This window comes from Mytilus galloprovincialis, chromosome 3 (assembly GCF_965363235.1).
Source record: "Mytilus galloprovincialis chromosome 3, xbMytGall1.hap1.1, whole genome shotgun sequence".
NCBI lineage: Eukaryota > Metazoa > Mollusca > Bivalvia > Mytilida > Mytilidae > Mytilus > Mytilus galloprovincialis.
The window spans coordinates 520,118-538,247 of record NC_134840.1 but is presented as its reverse complement, the minus strand read 5'-3'; the positions used below and the strand labels follow the sequence as shown (position 1 = coordinate 538,247).

At 37.5% G+C, this 18,130-nt stretch overlaps 1 long non-coding RNA gene across 1 annotated transcript in view; it reads left to right on the top strand.

Annotated features, from left to right (window-relative positions):
* Nucleotides 1–17,860, top strand: part of LOC143066889 (uncharacterized) — a 38,610-nt gene extending 20,750 nt beyond the window's left edge. The window contains exon 2 of the long non-coding RNA XR_012975775.1: nt 15,165–17,860. This is a non-coding gene — a long non-coding RNA (uncharacterized LOC143066889). The remainder of the gene's footprint in view (nt 1–15,164) is intronic.
* Nucleotides 17,861–18,130: the final 270 nt, after the last annotated feature.

Sequence of the window (18,130 nt, the reverse complement as noted above, 5' to 3'; positions counted from 1 at the left end):
TTTGACAAGGGCGCACAGATGCCCTCATCACAGAAAAATAAGCTACAGAGCTTGATTTGACAATTACCAGACAGAAGACCATAAACTTGTCAGGATTTTGTGACACAAGTGATGGCACAGACAACGGCAAATTACCTATCAACGTTTTGATTGTACCAGAAATAGCTGTACCAATGAAGACTTATGTACGTAATATAACAAATTTAAAGTATTTGTTTGGCTTGAAATTAGACCATCCGGTCTCACATGACCCAATGGTTGAAGATTCTCTATTGAATTATATCTAATTCGATTATTACTGGTCAATTGTCGATGATAGAATAGTATGAGGAACAGGACCTACTACCGTCAAGTCGGAAATCCGTAACCTTCTGTCCGGCACAATCAATTGAATACCTGCAAATCCAGATCACACACTTACGTCAATGATGAACATATTAGTAGGTCACAGAGTTGAAGAGTAGAACTTTTATAATGGAGAAATTTATGGAAGTTGAAGCTGCTAGTATAAGTAATAGTGACAACAAATCTGAAAACAGACAATTCCAAGATGTATATAAATCAAATGGTAGAGGTTACCATATGGAAACATAAAGATATGTTGATAAGTTACCTTGTAAGGAGGAACACCACACCTTACTAGACAACAGAAGTATTGAATAACGGAGAACAAAAAATGTCATTAAGCGTCTTAATCGTAAACTTACACTTTTACAGAAAAACGGAAAAATTATTAATGAACAAGAAAAACGTAGATTTATCGAGAGAGTTGATGAACGATCAGCCAAAACAATTGTTCATTCCATACCGCACCATCATTTCCGTAAAAAGTCGTCAACCACGCCAATCAGAATTGTATTTGACTGTAGCTGCAAACCTTCACCTATTAATCTAAGCTTTAATGATTGTTTGATGGATCTTTGGCCAAACTTTAATGATTTAACCGGAATTTTTCTCCGATTTAGAATGCACAAATACGCCGTCTCGACAGGTATAGAAAAAGCCTTACTTATTATGGGCTGGATGAAGAGGATCGTGATGTAACCAGATTCTCTTATGCTTAGTAACCCGGATGACCCAAATAGTCAACTAACCGCAAACAGATTCAAGTCAGTATAATTTGGAGCAACTTTCTCTCCGTTTATCCTAAATGCTGTTATACGTAAACATTTGACTGCAATTCAACAGACTGGACAGCAATGTTAAAGAAATACTTTTATGTTGACAATATTATATCGAGCTTTAATTAACAAAGAGCTTTGTTAGACTTCTTCCATGCATCACGTTTAGTATTTGTAAATGATTTGTATGATGCGAGAGCATAAGAAATTGAACATTTATCAAAATCATCATGTAACCGAGAAGCTTAATCCTTATGGAACAATTTTGTTCGGTGGATGGTGGGAGAGATTGAGAGGAATAACGAAAAACTGAATTAAACGAGCACATATGGACAATAAAACACTCAACACGATAATGACTGAAGTAGAACGTTTACTCAGTGATCGCCCACTAACATACGTTTCATCGGATCAAACGCGGACGACGAACCCCTTACTCCGTCACATTTATTATATTGAAAACGGACCAAGACGCTACCGTATAACGGCCTTAAAGACTGTAGTTTACAACCAGGAACCAAAGACACTACGCATGAACCAGTAACTGGCTAGACAATCGAAGTTTCTTTCATTAATTCTTAAAAACTACATAAAAAGATGGAAGCAGGAATACATAAATTCGCTTAGGAAATATTACCGATACACAGATCAAAACACATAGAACATTAACGTCGGAAATATGTAGTTCAGATTCCGGACTATGTATCTAGAGTAAATTAGACTTTGGCGATCAGTGACAAATTTTTTTACGGGAAAGATGGACTTACACGATCAGCCATAATTCGAACAAAAACTGGTTTGATATCTAGACCAATCATCAAACTTGAATTCTTTGGAACTTGAAAATATAGCAGCTCAGAGTGAGGAAAAGACGAAAATAAAAACATAGACTAACATGTGTTAAATATAAATCGTGAAAAGTTAAATGATAACGTGTGATTAGCATATGGACATTAAAATGAATTTAAACCGTGGGCTGTTAAATATTTTACATATAAATTTAAAATTTTACTAGTAATTTATTTTATTAATAATTAATGTTGTGATCACTTTCATTTATTTTAAAGTAATTCATGTGCGGCCCAAGTATGTTAAGAGCAAAATCACAAACGCAACGTTCTCGCTGCCCATATTCATTGTAACATGTGTGACATGTTGACATTAGAGCTTGAATAGAAAGAATTATTCACACGAGTCATTATATCAGAGGGAGAGGTATCCATTGCCTCAAAAATGACAAAAATCTTTAATGTCCTAGACTCGTACGACTTAGCCAGGAAAGGATAAGGTTGGTACCTTTATATATCACAAAGTCGAAATGAACTATTGCCAGCTGGCCAAACCAAGACATTTTCCATATGGGTCATGACACAAGAGGTATATGTAGTAGTTGTATAATGGCCCATAGTACTTAGACCCGTACGAGTTTGTCAGGAGGGGATAACAAGGGTTGTGGTACTCCGATTCATCACGAAGTCAAAAAAAACTATTGCCGGATGGCCAAATTAAGAAATTCTCCACGTGGGTCATTATATCAGAGGAAGAAATAGGAATTGCCTCTAAAATGACCCATACTACTATACCCTAGACCGTACGACCTAGTCAGCAAAGAGAAAGATGGGCACCTTTATATATCTCAAAGTCGGATTGAACAATTGACGACTTGTCAAACTAAAAGATTCTCCTCGTGGACCATGATACAGAGGTTAAGGTACTAATTACCTTTAAAATGACCAGCAAGTAAAAGTATGTTTGAATATTTTGATATACAAGAGTACTTCCCTTACCCTTTTCCTACCAATACGTACGGATCTATGATATACGATACATGGGCCTTTTTAGAGAAAACACCTACGCTAATCTTTTTGTTAGCCCACAAGGAGAATCTCGTAGTTTGGTCTTTGTGATATACAAGAGTACTTCCCTTTGCTGTTCAACAGGTACGGGTCTAGGACATAAGAACCATGGGTAATTTTCGAGGCAACATTATTCCATACATCTGATATGTTTGACAACGCAATCAGCGTTAGTGCTATGGCCCATCTTAAAGGCAATGGCTACCTCTACCTCTGCTAATATGGTCCACGTTTAGATTATCTTAGTCGGTCAGCTGGCAATATTTCATTTTGACTTCGTTGTACACCGGGATACTATATCCCCCTTTAAACCGTCTGCTGACAAATTTGCACAGGTCTAGGGCATGATTGTTATGGGCCATTTTAGAGGCAATGCCTACCTCTAACACTGGTATAATGGCCCACGTGGAGAATCTCTTAGTTTGGCCAGCCGGCAATAGTTCAGTTCGAATTCGTTGTATCCGGGATACCATATCCCCCCATTTGAACCCTCTACTGACAAATTCGTACAGATCTAGGGTAAAATTTTTATGGGCCATTTTAAAGGCAATAAGTACCTCTTCCTCTGGTATCATTCCCCACGTGGAGAATCTCTTCGTTTGGCCAGCCGGCAATAGTTCATTTTCGAATTTGTGATAAACCAGGGTACCCCCTTATCCTTTCCTGACTAACTCGTACGGGTCTATGGCATACGTGCTATGAGCCATTTTATAGGCAATACCAACCTCTACCTCTGGTATGATGGTTGATGTGGAGAATCTCTTAGTTTGGCCAGCCGGCAATAGTTCAGTTCGAATTCGTTGTAAACCGGAATACCATATCCCCCCTTTTAACCCTCTACTGACAAACTCGTACGGGTCTAGGGTACAAGTGCTCAGAGCCATTTTAAAGGCAATAAGTACCTCTTCCTGTGGTATCATTGCCCACGTGGAGAATCTCTTCGTTTGGTCACCCGGCAATAGTTCATTTTCGAATTTGTGATATACCAGGGTACCCCCCTTATCCTTTCAAGACTAACTCGTACGGGTTTCGGGCATTACTGCTATGGGCCATTTTATAGGCCATACCAACCTCTACCTCTGGTATGATGGTCGATGTGGTGAATCTCTTATTTTGGCCAGCCGACAATAGTTCAGTTCGAATTCGTTGTAAACCGGAATACCATATCCCCCCTTTTAACCTCTACTGACAAACTCGTATGGGTCTAGGGTACCAGTGCTCTGGGCCATTTTAAAGGCAATAATTACCTCTTCCTTTGGTATCATTGCCCACGTGGAGAATCTCTTCGTTTGGCCAGCCTGCAATAGTTCATTTTCGAATTTGTGATAAACCATGGTACCCCCTTATCCTTTCCTGACTAACTCGTACGGGTCTAGGGCATAAATGCTATGGGCCATTTTAGAGGCAATACCAACCTCTACCTCTGGTATAATGGTCGATGTGGAGAATCTCTTAGTTTGGCCAGCCGGCAATAGTTCAGTTCGAATTCGTTGTATCCGGGATACCATATCCCCCCTTTGAACCCTCTACTGACAAACTCGTACGGGTCTAGGGTATAAGTGCTATGAGCCATTTTAAAAGCAATAAGTACCTCTTCCTCTGGTATCATTGCCCACGTGGAGAATCTCTTCGTTTGGCCAGCCGGCAATAGTTCATTTTCGAATTTGTGATATACCAGGGTACCCCCCTTATCCTTTTCTGACTAACTAGTACGGATCAAGGGCATAAGTGCTATGGGCCATTTTAGAGGCAATACCAACCTCTACCTCTGGTATAATGGCCGATGTGGAGAATCTCTTAGTTTGCCCAGCCGGCAATAGTTCAGTTCGAATTCGTTGTATCCGGGATACCATATCCCCCCTTTGAACCCTCTACTGACAAACTCGTACGGGTCTAGGGTATAAGTGCTATGGGCCATTTTAAAGGCAATAAGTACCTCTTCCTCTGGTATCATTGCCCACGTGGAGAATCTCTTCGTTTGGCCAGCCGGCAATAGTTCATTTTCGAATTTGTGATATACCAGGGTACCCCCCTTATCCTTTTCTGACTAACTCGTACGGGTCTAGGGCATAAGTGCTATGGGCCATTTTAGAGGCAATACCAACCTCTACCTCTGGTATAATGGCCGATGTGGAGAATCTCTTAGTTTGGCCAGCCGGCAATAGTTCAGTTCGAATTCGTTGTATCCGGGATACCATATCCTCCCTTTGAACCCTCTACTGACAAACTCGTACGGGTCTAGGGTGTAAGTGCTATGGGCCATTTTAAAGGCAATAAGTACCTCTTCTTCTGGTATCATTGCCCACGTGGAGAATCTCTTCGTTTGGCCAGCCGGCAATAGTTCATTTTCGAATTTGTGATATACCAGGGTACCCCCCTTATCCTTTTCTGACTAACTCGTACGGGTCTAGGGCATAAGTGCTATGGGCCATTTTAGAGGCAATACCAACCTCTACCTCTGGTATAATGGCCGATGTGGAGAATCTCTTAGTTTGGCCAGCCGGCAATAGTTCAGTTCGAATTCGTTGTATCCGGGATACCATATCCCCCCTTTGAACCCTCTACTGACAAACTCGTACGGGTCTAGGGTATAAGTGCTATGGGCCATTTTAAAGGCAATAAGTACCTCTTCCTCTGGTATCATTGCCCACGTGGAGAATCTCTTCGTTTGGCCAGCCGGCAATAGTTCATTTTCGAATTTGTGATATACCAGGGTACCCCCCTTATCCTTTTCTGACTAACTCGTACGGGTCTAGGGCATAAGTGCTATGGGCCATTTTAGAGGCAATACCAACCTCTACCTCTGGTATAATGGCCGATGTGGAGAATCTCTTAGTTTGCCCAGCCGGCAATAGTTCAGTTCGAATTCGTTGTATCCGGGATACCATATCCCCCCTTTGAACCCTCTACTGACAAACTCGTACGGGTCTAGGGTATAAGTGCTATGGGCCATTTTAAAGGCAATAAGTACCTCTTCCTCTGGTATCATTGCCCACGTGGAGAATCTCTTCGTTTGGCCAGCCGGCAATAGTTCATTTTCGAATTTGTGATATACCAGGGTACCCCCCTTATCCTTTTCTGACTAACTCGTACGGGTCTAGGGCATAAGTGCTATGGGCCATTTTAGAGGCAATACCAACCTCTACCTCTGGTATAATGGCCGATGTGGAGAATCTCTTAGTTTGGCCAGCCGGCAATAGTTCAGTTCGAATTCGTTGTATCCGGGATACCATATCCTCCCTTTGAACCCTCTACTGACAAACTCGTACGGGTCTAGGGTGTAAGTGCTATGGGCCATTTTAAAGGCAATAAGTACCTCTTCCTCTGGTATCATTGCCCACGTGGAGAATCTCTTCGTTTGGCCAGCCGGCAATAGTTCATTTTCGAATTTGTGGTATACCAGGGTACCCACCTTATCCTTTTCTGACTAACTCGTACGGGTCTAGGGCATAAGTGCTATGGGCCATTTTAGAGGCAATACTAACCTCTACCTCTGGTATAATGGCCGATGTGGAGAATCTCTTAGTTTGGCCAGCCGGCAATAGTTCAGTTCGAATTCGTTGTATCCGGGATACCATATCCCCCCTTTGAACCCTCTACTGACAAACTCGTACGGGTCTAGGGTATAAGTGCTATGGGCCATTTTAAAGGCAATAAGTACCTCTTTCTCTGGTATCATTGCCCACGTGGAGAATCTCTTCGTTTGGCCAGCCGGCAATAGTTCATTTTCGAATTTGTGATATACCAGGGTACCCCCCTTATCCTTTTCTGACTAACTCGTACGGGTCTAGGGCATAAGTGCTATGGGCCATTTTAGAGGCAATACCAACCTCTACCTCTGGTATAATGGCCGATGTGGAGAATCTTTTAGTTTGCCCAGCCGGCAATAGTTCAGTTCGAATTCGTTGTATCCGGGATACCATATCCCCCCTTTGAACCCTCTACTGACCAACTCGTACGGGTCTAGGGTATAAGTGCTATGGGCCATTTTAAAGGCAATAAGTACCTCTTCCTCTGGTATCATTGCCCACGTGGAGAATCTCTTCGTTTGGCCAGCCGGCAATAGTTCATTTTCGAATTTGTGATATACCAGGGTACCCCCCTTATCCTTTTCTGACTAACTCGTACGGGTCTAGGGCATAAGTGCTATGGGCCATTTTAGAGGCAATACCAACCTCTACCTCTGGTATAATGGCCGATGTGGAGAATCTCTTAGTTTGGCCAGCCGGCAATAGTTCAGTTCGAATTCGTTGTATCCGGGATACCATATCCTCCCTTTGAACCCTCTACTGACAAACTCGTACGGGTCTAGGGTGTAAGTGCTATGGGCCATTTTAAAGGCAATAAGTACCTCTTCCTCTGGTATCATTGCCCACGTGGAGAATCTCTTCGTTTGGCCAGCCGGCAATAGTTCATTTTCGAATTTGTGGTATACCAGGGTACCCACCTTATCCTTTTCTGACTAACTCGTACGGGTCTAGGGCATAAGTGCTATGGGCCATTTTAGAGGCAATACTAACCTCTACCTCTGGTATAATGGCCGATGTGGAGAATCTCTTAGTTTGGCCAGCCGGCAATAGTTCAGTTCGAATTCGTTGTATCCGGGATACCATATCCCCCCTTTGAACCCTCTACTGACAAACTCGTACGGGTCTAGGGTATAAGTGCTATGGGCCATTTTAAAGGCAATAAGTACCTCTTCCTCTGGTATCATTGCCCACGTGGAGAATCTCTTCGTTTGGCCAGCCGGCAATAGTTCATTTTCGAATTTGTGATATACCAGGGTACCCCCCTTATCCTTTTCTGACTAACTCGTACGGGTCTAGGGCATAAGTGCTATGGGCCATTTTAGAGGCAATACTAACCTCTACCTCTGGTATAATGGCCGATGTGGAGAATCTCTTAGTTTGGCCAGCCGGCAATAGTTCAGTTCGAATTCGTTGTATCCGGGATACCATATCCTCCCTTTGAACCCTCTACTGACAAACTCGTACGGGTCTAGGGTGTAAGTGCTATGGGCCATTTTAAAGGCAATAAGTACCTCTTCCTCTGGTTTCATTGCCCACGTGGAGAATCTTTTCGTTTGGCCAGCCGGCAATAGTTCATTTTCGAATTTGTGGTATACCAGGGTACCCCCCTTATCCTTTTCTGACTAACTCGTACGGGTCTAGGGCATAAGTGCTATGGGCCATTTTAGAGGCAATACTAACCTCTACCTCTGGTATAATGGCCGATGTGGAGAATCTCTTAGTTTGGCCAGCTGGCAATAGTTCAGTTCGAATTCGTTGTATCCGGGATACCATATCCCCCCTTTGAACCCTCTACTGACAAACTCGTACGGGTCTAGGGTATAAGTGCTATGGGCCATTTTAAAGGCAATAAGTACCTCTTCCTCTGGTATCATTGCCCACGTGGAGAATCTCTTCGTTTGGCCAGCCGGCAATAGTTCATTTTCGAATTTGTGATATACCAGGGTACCCCCTTATCCTTTTCTGACTAACTCGTACGGGTCTAGGGCATAAGTGCTATGGGACATTTTAGAGGCAATTAAATGGACTGGTAATGTTGAGATTAAAGACTCTTATTGATCTCCGTAATTTTGAAGAATTATGTCATTGAAATAGTAATTGACAGTTTCTGTTTTTCTGTTTATTATATTCCTTCAACAAACTATGTTTCTTGTTTTTCTGATCTTTTTAATTGTGTGATACTATCGTATGTATTGTATATTTTAGTTTTAGAATTGGACTATATTTGTAGACAACGAACAGATTATGGAATGCCCATATGACAATCAATTCCATTTAATTACCCTATATTTAATCATCTTGTTTTAATTACTATAGTTTACATTGATTCAATAATAACAACATTTTAATGTTCATAATTGTTTTGTGTTGTGTGAGGCAATGCAATTAAACTTTTCATTTACTTTCATTTTAAATGACGCGGACCTTGCAGAAGACACCTATTGGCTTACTATTTCCTAATTACTTTATATTGCTATAAATAGCATAACCATATTGGATATTAACAGCAAAAGTTATTTTATTGTCACAATCTAATAACTACCCAAAACATTTCATCGAACGCGGTTTTGATCTCATGAATATTATTGACGGCTAGCCTCATGAATATTAACGCCGGCTAGATCCACACTAGTTTTTTATACCATATAGGTACTCTTGTGATGCAATACAATGCTTTGTACAAGACCGACACACTGAGTTGGCTAATGTGCTTGTTCACAAGGCAACAGTACGCAGGAAGACATATAATCTTGCTCGGACACGTTATTCTGATTACGGTCTTTTAAAACACTTAAGACGTAATTGACTATTAAATAACTACTAGCCTACCTATGCATATAAAAAAAGAAGATGTGGTATGATTGCCAATGAGAAAACTCTTCACAAGAGACCAAAGTGACACAGAAATTAACAACTATAGGTCACCGTACATGTCTTTAAAACTGAAAATAATTAAAAATAACTACAGGCCAACCTATAGTCTATAGAATATAATTTAGTAAATATAAGATTTTTACCCTAGTACAATTCAGATACATGGGAAATTTTAAAAGGGACCATTAATCTTTTAAAAAAGAAACATTTAAGGCACAAAGATACGAGATTATTCAGTCTGATGTCTTTTCATAAAGTAAACATATTTTGGCTCATATGATAAAGTATGGCCATTAACACCTGACTTGGGACAGGCAAATAGGAATTTTAACACAAAGATACGAGATTATTCAGTCCGATGTCTAATCGTAAAGCTTAGACATACTTTTGCTCATTCGATAAAGTATGCACATTTGTACATCTGAACTCTTACGTGTAATTAGATGATCGATTAATTGACATTCTTTTCCATATATAATTGTAAATTGTCATTTTCGTTTGATAAATGCATTTTCCGCAAATTAGTTTCAAATGAGAATGTGTTCTTGACAATTTCTCTATTCTTATCAGCGTTAACATATGTTAAGTATAAGAAGAATTAAAAAAAAAAGAATGAATAAGGAACAAATATGTGAATTATTTCAGAAAAGGCCTTCAACAATGAGTAAAACTAATAAAATTGTAAAAATCTTTCAAAATGTCCAAGATGAAAAAAAATTAGAAAAAAAATCCAACAACTTGTAAATTACAAAAACACAAAAACAAAACAAAAAACAAACAAGAAAGCAAACACTTAATAATGGAAATCAACATTCAGTTCGATAACAAGGATTGGAACAGGCAGGTATGAATATAGCGAGGACAAACAAAAGACAGTACTGGTATTAACACTGATGCTTAGCTTTCCTAACTTGAGGAATGATAATTATTTGTTAATATCAGACTATTTTAGTATTTTCCCGAATAGTATGTCTAAATATAAATTAAGTTCAAGGTTATTTTCGGTCTTTAAAGAGGATTGTACGCAAAGTTCAAGCTGTTTATTGAAAGGTTTTATATAGCAAAAAAGAGAATCACATTTTAATGCCGACCGAAATGGAACTAAAAATATTACTTGATCGATTTTTGGTGTTTTAACGCCACTTTTAAGCACCGCATTTAGACTATTTCGTGGCGGCCAGTTTTTATTGGAGGAGGAAGCCGGAGTTCTCGGAGGAAACCACCGACCTTCGATATGAAAACTGACAATCCTAGTCAATTAAGATTGGAGTCGAGTGCACCCACACGAACGGGGTTCGAACTCACAACCTCAGTGTTGACTATCGAGTGATTACAGTAGTAACTACTTTTCTTGATAAATTTTTATTCAAACAGTACATTGAAAATTCACTAGACAGTACCTGGTGTCACACACAGACATTTACATATCAACTATTTTAGTTAAAAATTAATACAATATTTCTGCATGGTTATCTGTAACTTTGATAACAGGATTGTCCGATATAAAATATTTTTCTAATAAGAACTGTTCTTTTTTCTGATTTAAAAGATAAAAATAGTGAGAGATGTATAATCCTATCAATGTTTTAAAACAGTCTACTATATTGAGTTTAACTTGAGGATTCAACAATACGAATTTCAAAATCAAGCGTATTTACAAAGGTATCATCAACATTACACATTTAGTATTTAGTAAAAAATCCTTCAGAAAATCAGTGAATTGTGACAAATTGACACAATTAATAAACATATCACTCATATGTTCTAAATCAACTCTAGATTGTGCACACACTGGACAAGTGTCATTATCAGACATGTAACATTTTAAAAGTTTAACTTTAGTATCTATTTAGAACACTTGGCCATCGAGGTCCCCTCCGGAACTAAAAATAGACTAGATAGTAATTTCAGATATTTCCAAGTACACCGAATGCCTAAAAAAAGCCCTTTATCATATGGGTTTCTTAACGTGCAAAAAAGGGGACAAGAAAAAGACAGATCGGCATAGAACGTGTTTTACGCATGAACGAAGTGGTAAAATTACATGAAAATAAATGCTTAACTTATGAATATTTCAAGGGTTGTAAAGTCCTTTTCCATTTACTGACATGAAGTAGATAAGATCAGTATCGGGGTCTTCTGCAAATACCAGAAATTTGAAGCCTGTATATGTTTATATAACAGACGTTTTGCACGTATCTATATCCCACAAAAATATATAATCACTTAATTTTATTCCTTTTGTACACGTTTAATTTAATTTAACTTTTAACGGACAGAATAAAGAAGGCGTTTCTCAAACCACACCTCTTTTGGGGAGATATATGATATTCTTAGGTAATTTCATTTGTTTTGTTGACACACTGGTTCCCATATAATAAAATATGTTCTAATAGAGACATAACTTGGAACTGTTACCAGTATAAAAACATACTATTACGGTGAAAAATGAATTCCGAAGTAGGCAAAAAGTAAAGTTTGGGGTAGTACACAATTTTAGTATAAGTTAAAACACTTACAAGTTCAGGGCATAAATGTTGAAAATATGCCGCACAGCCTCATGTTTTGAACTTTGAATAAAATAGTAGCGCATATCAAATTTCTATTCTAGGATATATTTTTTCACGAAACTTCAGAGTAAAATTGTCCCAGTTTTAGCCCCAAAGGGAGTTCCTATGGAAATTGCATGGTCTTTATTTACAGAAATGCAACCTATAGACATACATATTTTCTCCATTAGTTATGTATTTTGGTATCGGTATACCAGTTTCCAATCCATAGATCTCAGTTGTCGACTTTTACACGAAATCCATGATTTGACGTCCTTGCTTTGTCCTTTCTGATGTTTAACGTGTTTGCATACGACCTTCTGATGAAAAGGTATATAAATCTAGACATTGCATTGAGGTTTTAGCCTGCAGGAAGGGTAGTGTACAATCTAGTAAACTAAGAAATTAGATAAGCCAGTCACTGCACTATTTTACATTTAACAAGATAAATCACCCTTGGTAAGACAGAAAAAAATCGTTATAATAAGTTGTAACAAGTATTTACAATACAAAATGAATTGGTTTTCTCTAACAATCAATTATAATGATTTATGACGTTGTTTGTTGAATTTTGATTTACAGTCTAATCAAACCAACTATTTAATCAACTATTTTTAAAGACTGGCCAAACAATTACACTGTTTGTCCTTCAAACCGGCATCACACATCAGCGTATAGCTCCGACGTATGCAGGGCGTGTTAAAAAAATATGTACGCTGCCAATACGCTAGTAATTTTGGATGCATTCAACCTGTCAGTCATATATATAACGTGTGCATAACGAGCTATAAGCGGGAATTGGGCGTACGAGAAGCCTACTTAAGCGTTTATTGGGCGTTAGTTTAGTTTAAACATATTTTATTTGCAAAAGTAGCAAAAGGGATTGGACACAAGTTATAACAACATTAGAGACGTCCTCTCCCAAGGGTTAGGGTATTGGGCGTTCAAGAAACGTATGGTTGCGCATGCCTGGCGTTTGTCTAATGTAGATGGAATGCACGCTACGAAGAAAAAAAAGTTTCTTGAACGTATTTGAGACGCGTCCCGGTGTTATATAGCCATTCTTCCCCCATGCCAGTTTTTCCCCCGGAGGACAAACTGGCATGAACCAATTCTTCTCCAAATTTTGGATCATTGCCATTCTTCCCCCGCGGAAATTTGGCAATACGTATACAATTGTCACTTTTCCCCCATGCCAATCATTCCCCCATAGAATAGATTTCACTATACCGGTAGTATTCATATCAGTCTGAAAATCAAACCCAACAGAGTTGGAATTAGATTTTTATTTCCAAAAGTACATTTTCATCGGTCTGTCTATGTGTCTACTTGTCTGTCTGCATCATGGTTTAACAGTCTGAGTTCATATTCACCTGTCCGTCTATGTCTAATATTATGTCTACAGGTCCACCCGTCTGTCTCCGTGTTGACTAATCTATCTACATGTTTACAAGTCAGTTTACGTTTACACCAGTACTAGTGTGTCTTCATCTCTACTAGTCAGTGCATGTGTCCACCAGTCTGTCTACATGTCTACCAGTCGGTCTATATCTCAATCTGTCTGTCTTCATGTTCATCAGTCCGTCTATATTTTTTTTTTGCCGTCTGTAATTGCATTTTTTTGGGTATTATTTTGTCTGATCGTCCGAATCTTTAATATGCTGACATTTACATGCATTCTTTTGACCTGGCAACTTACAACTTATTTTTGTTATTTTTATTTTTTACAAGGTGTATACTCCATACTAATACCATAATCCTTTGAACTGCCAGCAAGTTTCCATACCATATCTTCTTATATCTATTATCATTCTCGGGGGAGGTAGGGTGGGAGTGGGGGAGGGGGTAGGAAGGGTCCTGATTCGGAAATCCCGGGCTTAAAAACACGAAATCCCGCGGAAATAAATTTAAATCCTGACACCCCGAAATTCGAAAAAAGAATTCCCGGATCCCGAAAGGGTAAATCCCGAAATCCCGAGCTTAAAAACACCCGAAATATATATCAAATGAATATTGATACGATGAAGGTTTGGTAAACTAATAAAAAAAAGTTACTATTCTTTTTTTTTGGATAAATATTTATAAAATAACATTATATTTCAAGGGGGAAAATTTAGCTTCTCGTCCTATAAGGGGGGAAAATTGGCCTGATCCTGGTTTTCCCCCAATCTCACTAAGGGGGAAAAGTTGGATCATGCCAATTTTTCCGGGGGGGAAAATTGGATCGATCCAGTTTTTCCCTCCGGAAAAAATGGCATGGGGGAAGAATGGCTATAGGACACCGGTCGTATCTTAGACGTTCTATTTATATGGGGTGTTTGTTACACCCGCATACGTTTTAGTTAAAGTCGAACGATCTCGTAGCGTATGTATAACGTGCGTGTAGCGTACAGGTATACGTTAGACACACGCTTGAGCAGGCTGAAAATTTTTAAGCTGCATAAAAAATTTCTCGAATTGTAGCGTTCACCAGGCGTATACCTTTGTATTTCGACGTACTTCAAACTTATGCAACGCGCGTTTAACGATTGCTTAGCGTTCCTCAGGTGTGCAACTAACGTATACCGACTTTGTCAATTTTCCCTGTACGTTTGGTGCACGCCTGTCTATACGCCAATGTGTGACGCCGATATGAGGTTGACTGTAATATGACCGTAGGTATTGATTTACCCTTTTTTGTTTTTATGGTTCTACAATGAGCATCGTTTATGTATTCGGTCGACTACTGAAAACTACTATCTATTTTTTTTATGAAAATTACCCGAATCTCTTATATCAACATAGCAAAATATTGTTTGCCAACATTGCATACTAAATACTGAGCTGTAATATAGTGTAATTATTACATAATATGCTTAACCCTTCATCGATGATTTATCTGTAATCAAGTACACTAAGTTGATCGATCATCTTAATGCAAAGAATTCAAATCGAACGTACTTTTGTTTAAGGAAATTTTACACAGCACTGATTTACAAGCAGATCATATCTCCAATATAACAATACACAAGTTGATTTGAATAATTAAAAATTAAAAAGCATATGTTAAGGAAGTTTCTTAAGAGTATGCAAATTTGTTACAAATGTAAAATTTTAAAATAATATATCATAGAATACATGATAGTGACAACTGATAACTTTCATGCATATTATACTATATATACAGGACATACCAGATAATAATTCGAATCAAACATTGAAGCACGAATAAGTAACATTTATGATATATTGTAGGTTAGGATGAGTGACTAAATTATATACTGATGGGACTAAAACAAAGCAGCAATAGAACGAACTTCTAGTCATTGTACTGTTACCAAGTAGCAATTAAATGATCTAAAGTGATGTGGCCAAACAAAGTATAATTTATAGTGACTGTGAACATGATTTCTGTGAACATAAGCGATGCCCGAACACTGGAATACAAAAACAACTTAACTTGTGAAATATCCGTCGATAGTGTTTACTTATTTATTATCATAGGAATTGAATCCTTTCTGTTGCTTTTATCGTTATCTTTTTCAATCGGAATATGCTGCAAACAATGCAACAGAAAAAAGACTTCATCGTTTGATCCGCCATTACCGAACCGAATTAGCCAATATTCTTCCGCAGACACGTTGCCAAGACTTGTAGTGTATGAAAGTCTTGGAGGACAAGAACAACATGTAGAACAGGACAATGTTTACGAAACATTTAACTGTGATCCTGTTTATGCCAATGAACAGAGGTTTAGGAAAAATATTGTTTTTTCTATTTATGCAAATCAAGTGACATTGACAGACATGCTACAAGGAGACGAAGATGCTTAACTTTTATTACAGATACATGACAGACATGCTACAAGGAGACGAAGATGCTTAACTTTTATTACAGATACATGTATATCAGTTTACTATAGACATTGACAGACATGCTACAAGGAGACGAAGATGCTTAACTTTTATTACATGTATATCAGTTACAAGGAGACGAAGATGCTTAACTTTTATTACAGATACATGTATATCAGTTTACTATAGTCACTGACAGACATGCTACAAGGAGACGAAGATGCTTAACTTTTATTACAGATACATGTATATCAGTTTACTATAGACACTGACAGACATGCTACAAGGAGACGAAGATGCTTAACTTTTATTACAGATACATGTATATCAGTTTACTATACACCATTTTCATATAACCGTCTTTTGACTCCGGAAATTATATTTTGTTGACAGGGTACCTTTAAAAATTTATACATACAAACCATTGAAATTTCACCCTACCACACCTTCAATATAGTTGGAAATCCTGGTACTCGGTCAAACAAGAGCAACAGAAATAAGTTAATTCAAGATTTTAATCGGTACAATTTGAGAGAAATTTAACAGTTTAATGCTTTCTTTAAATGACTTAATTATCAGAAAACATTAAACTTTCCCACCAAATTGCACCGTATATGTATTTGATTTTACTTCTTTGGTTGCTCTTGATTGGCTCATGATTACCAGGATGTCTTATCACAGAGTAAATAAAAAAATATAGAACCCGGAGTAAAAAGTCGATAATATGAAAATAGACTATTGAACGTAATAATTACACAATGTTGTTTTATAATCAATGCTACTTTGTAACATTGTGTTAGAAGTTATTATCACACAATGCTGTATTATTAACCAATACGACTTTGTAGATTTAAATAGAAGTTATTATCACACAATGATGTATTACTGTTTAGTCTGTTTTTTATGATTCAATAAGACTACTTTTTCTGTTTAGTCTGTTTTTTATGATTCAATAAGACTACTTTTTCTGTTTAGTCTGTTTTTTATGATTCAATAAGACTACTTTTTCTGTTTAGTCTGTTTTTTATGATATACATTTGACGTGAAACTGTACTTATGTATCCCGTCATACTTTGAACCACACCATTATTTTATTTATTATTTTTACTGTAAGTCTGTTTTTTGTTATATCTACTTTACGTGAGTCTGCATTTATGTATGCCGTCATACGACAAAATTATTTTTATGTCTACCTGTGCGAATTTCAAACGCGCAATTTTACACCAGTAATGAAAACCTTCTATCATTTATGGGTAGACTTTACATAGATAAATTCAGCCGTATTTGACGTGAAACTGTACTTATGTGTCCCGTCATACTTTGAACCACACCATTATTTTATTTATTATTTTTACTGTAAGTCTGTTTTTTGTTATATCTACTTTACGTGAGTCTGCATTTATGTATGCCGTCATACGACAAAATTATTTTTATGTCTACCTGTGCGAATTTCAAACGCGCAATTTTACACCAGTAATGAAAACCTTCTTTCATTTATGGGTAGACTTTACATAGATAAATTCAGCCGTATAGGAAAAGCAAAATGAGAATGTTAAATTTGATGTATGCCTTTTTGTGCTACTTTGTTACATTTGTTGTTTATGTAGTGATATTAAGATGATAACACAATATTGACTGTTGTACCCCTATTTTTGACATTTTTACTCTTTGAGTATGTTTGTTTTGTTCATGCATCGTTGACAATGTAATGGGATTTGATGCGACTGTCATACAAGTGAGAGGTGTAGCTAGCTATAAAACCAGGTTCAATCCACCATTTTCTACATTAGAAAATGCCTGTACCAAGTCAGGAATATGACAGTTGTTATCCATTCGTTTGATGTGTTTGGACTTTTGATTTTGCCTTTTGATTTTTGATTTTCCTTTTTGAATTTTCCTCGGAGTTCAGTATTTTTGTGTTTTTACTTTTTATTAACCAATACGACTTTGTAGATTTTAAATAGAAGTTATTATCACACAATGATGTTTTATTAACCAATACGACTTTGTAGATTTAAATAGAAGTTATTATCACACAATGATGTATTATTAACCAATACGACTTTGTAAATTTTAAATAGAAGTAATTATCACACATTGCTGTTTTATTAACCAATAATATTTCTAGTAGACATTATTACATTGAACTTTTTTGTATCACACATGTGTATATCAGAGAAAGCGCCGATAAAAATATTTAACCCAAACCATATTGTTCATTTGCCTTTAAAAGAAGGAAGAAAGATACAAGATGGACAGTCAAACTCATTGATCGAAAATAACCTAACAACACATAAAAAGAAAAAGAGAAATAGACAAAACATAGTACACTACAAGACGAAGCAACACGAACCCCATCAAAAACTT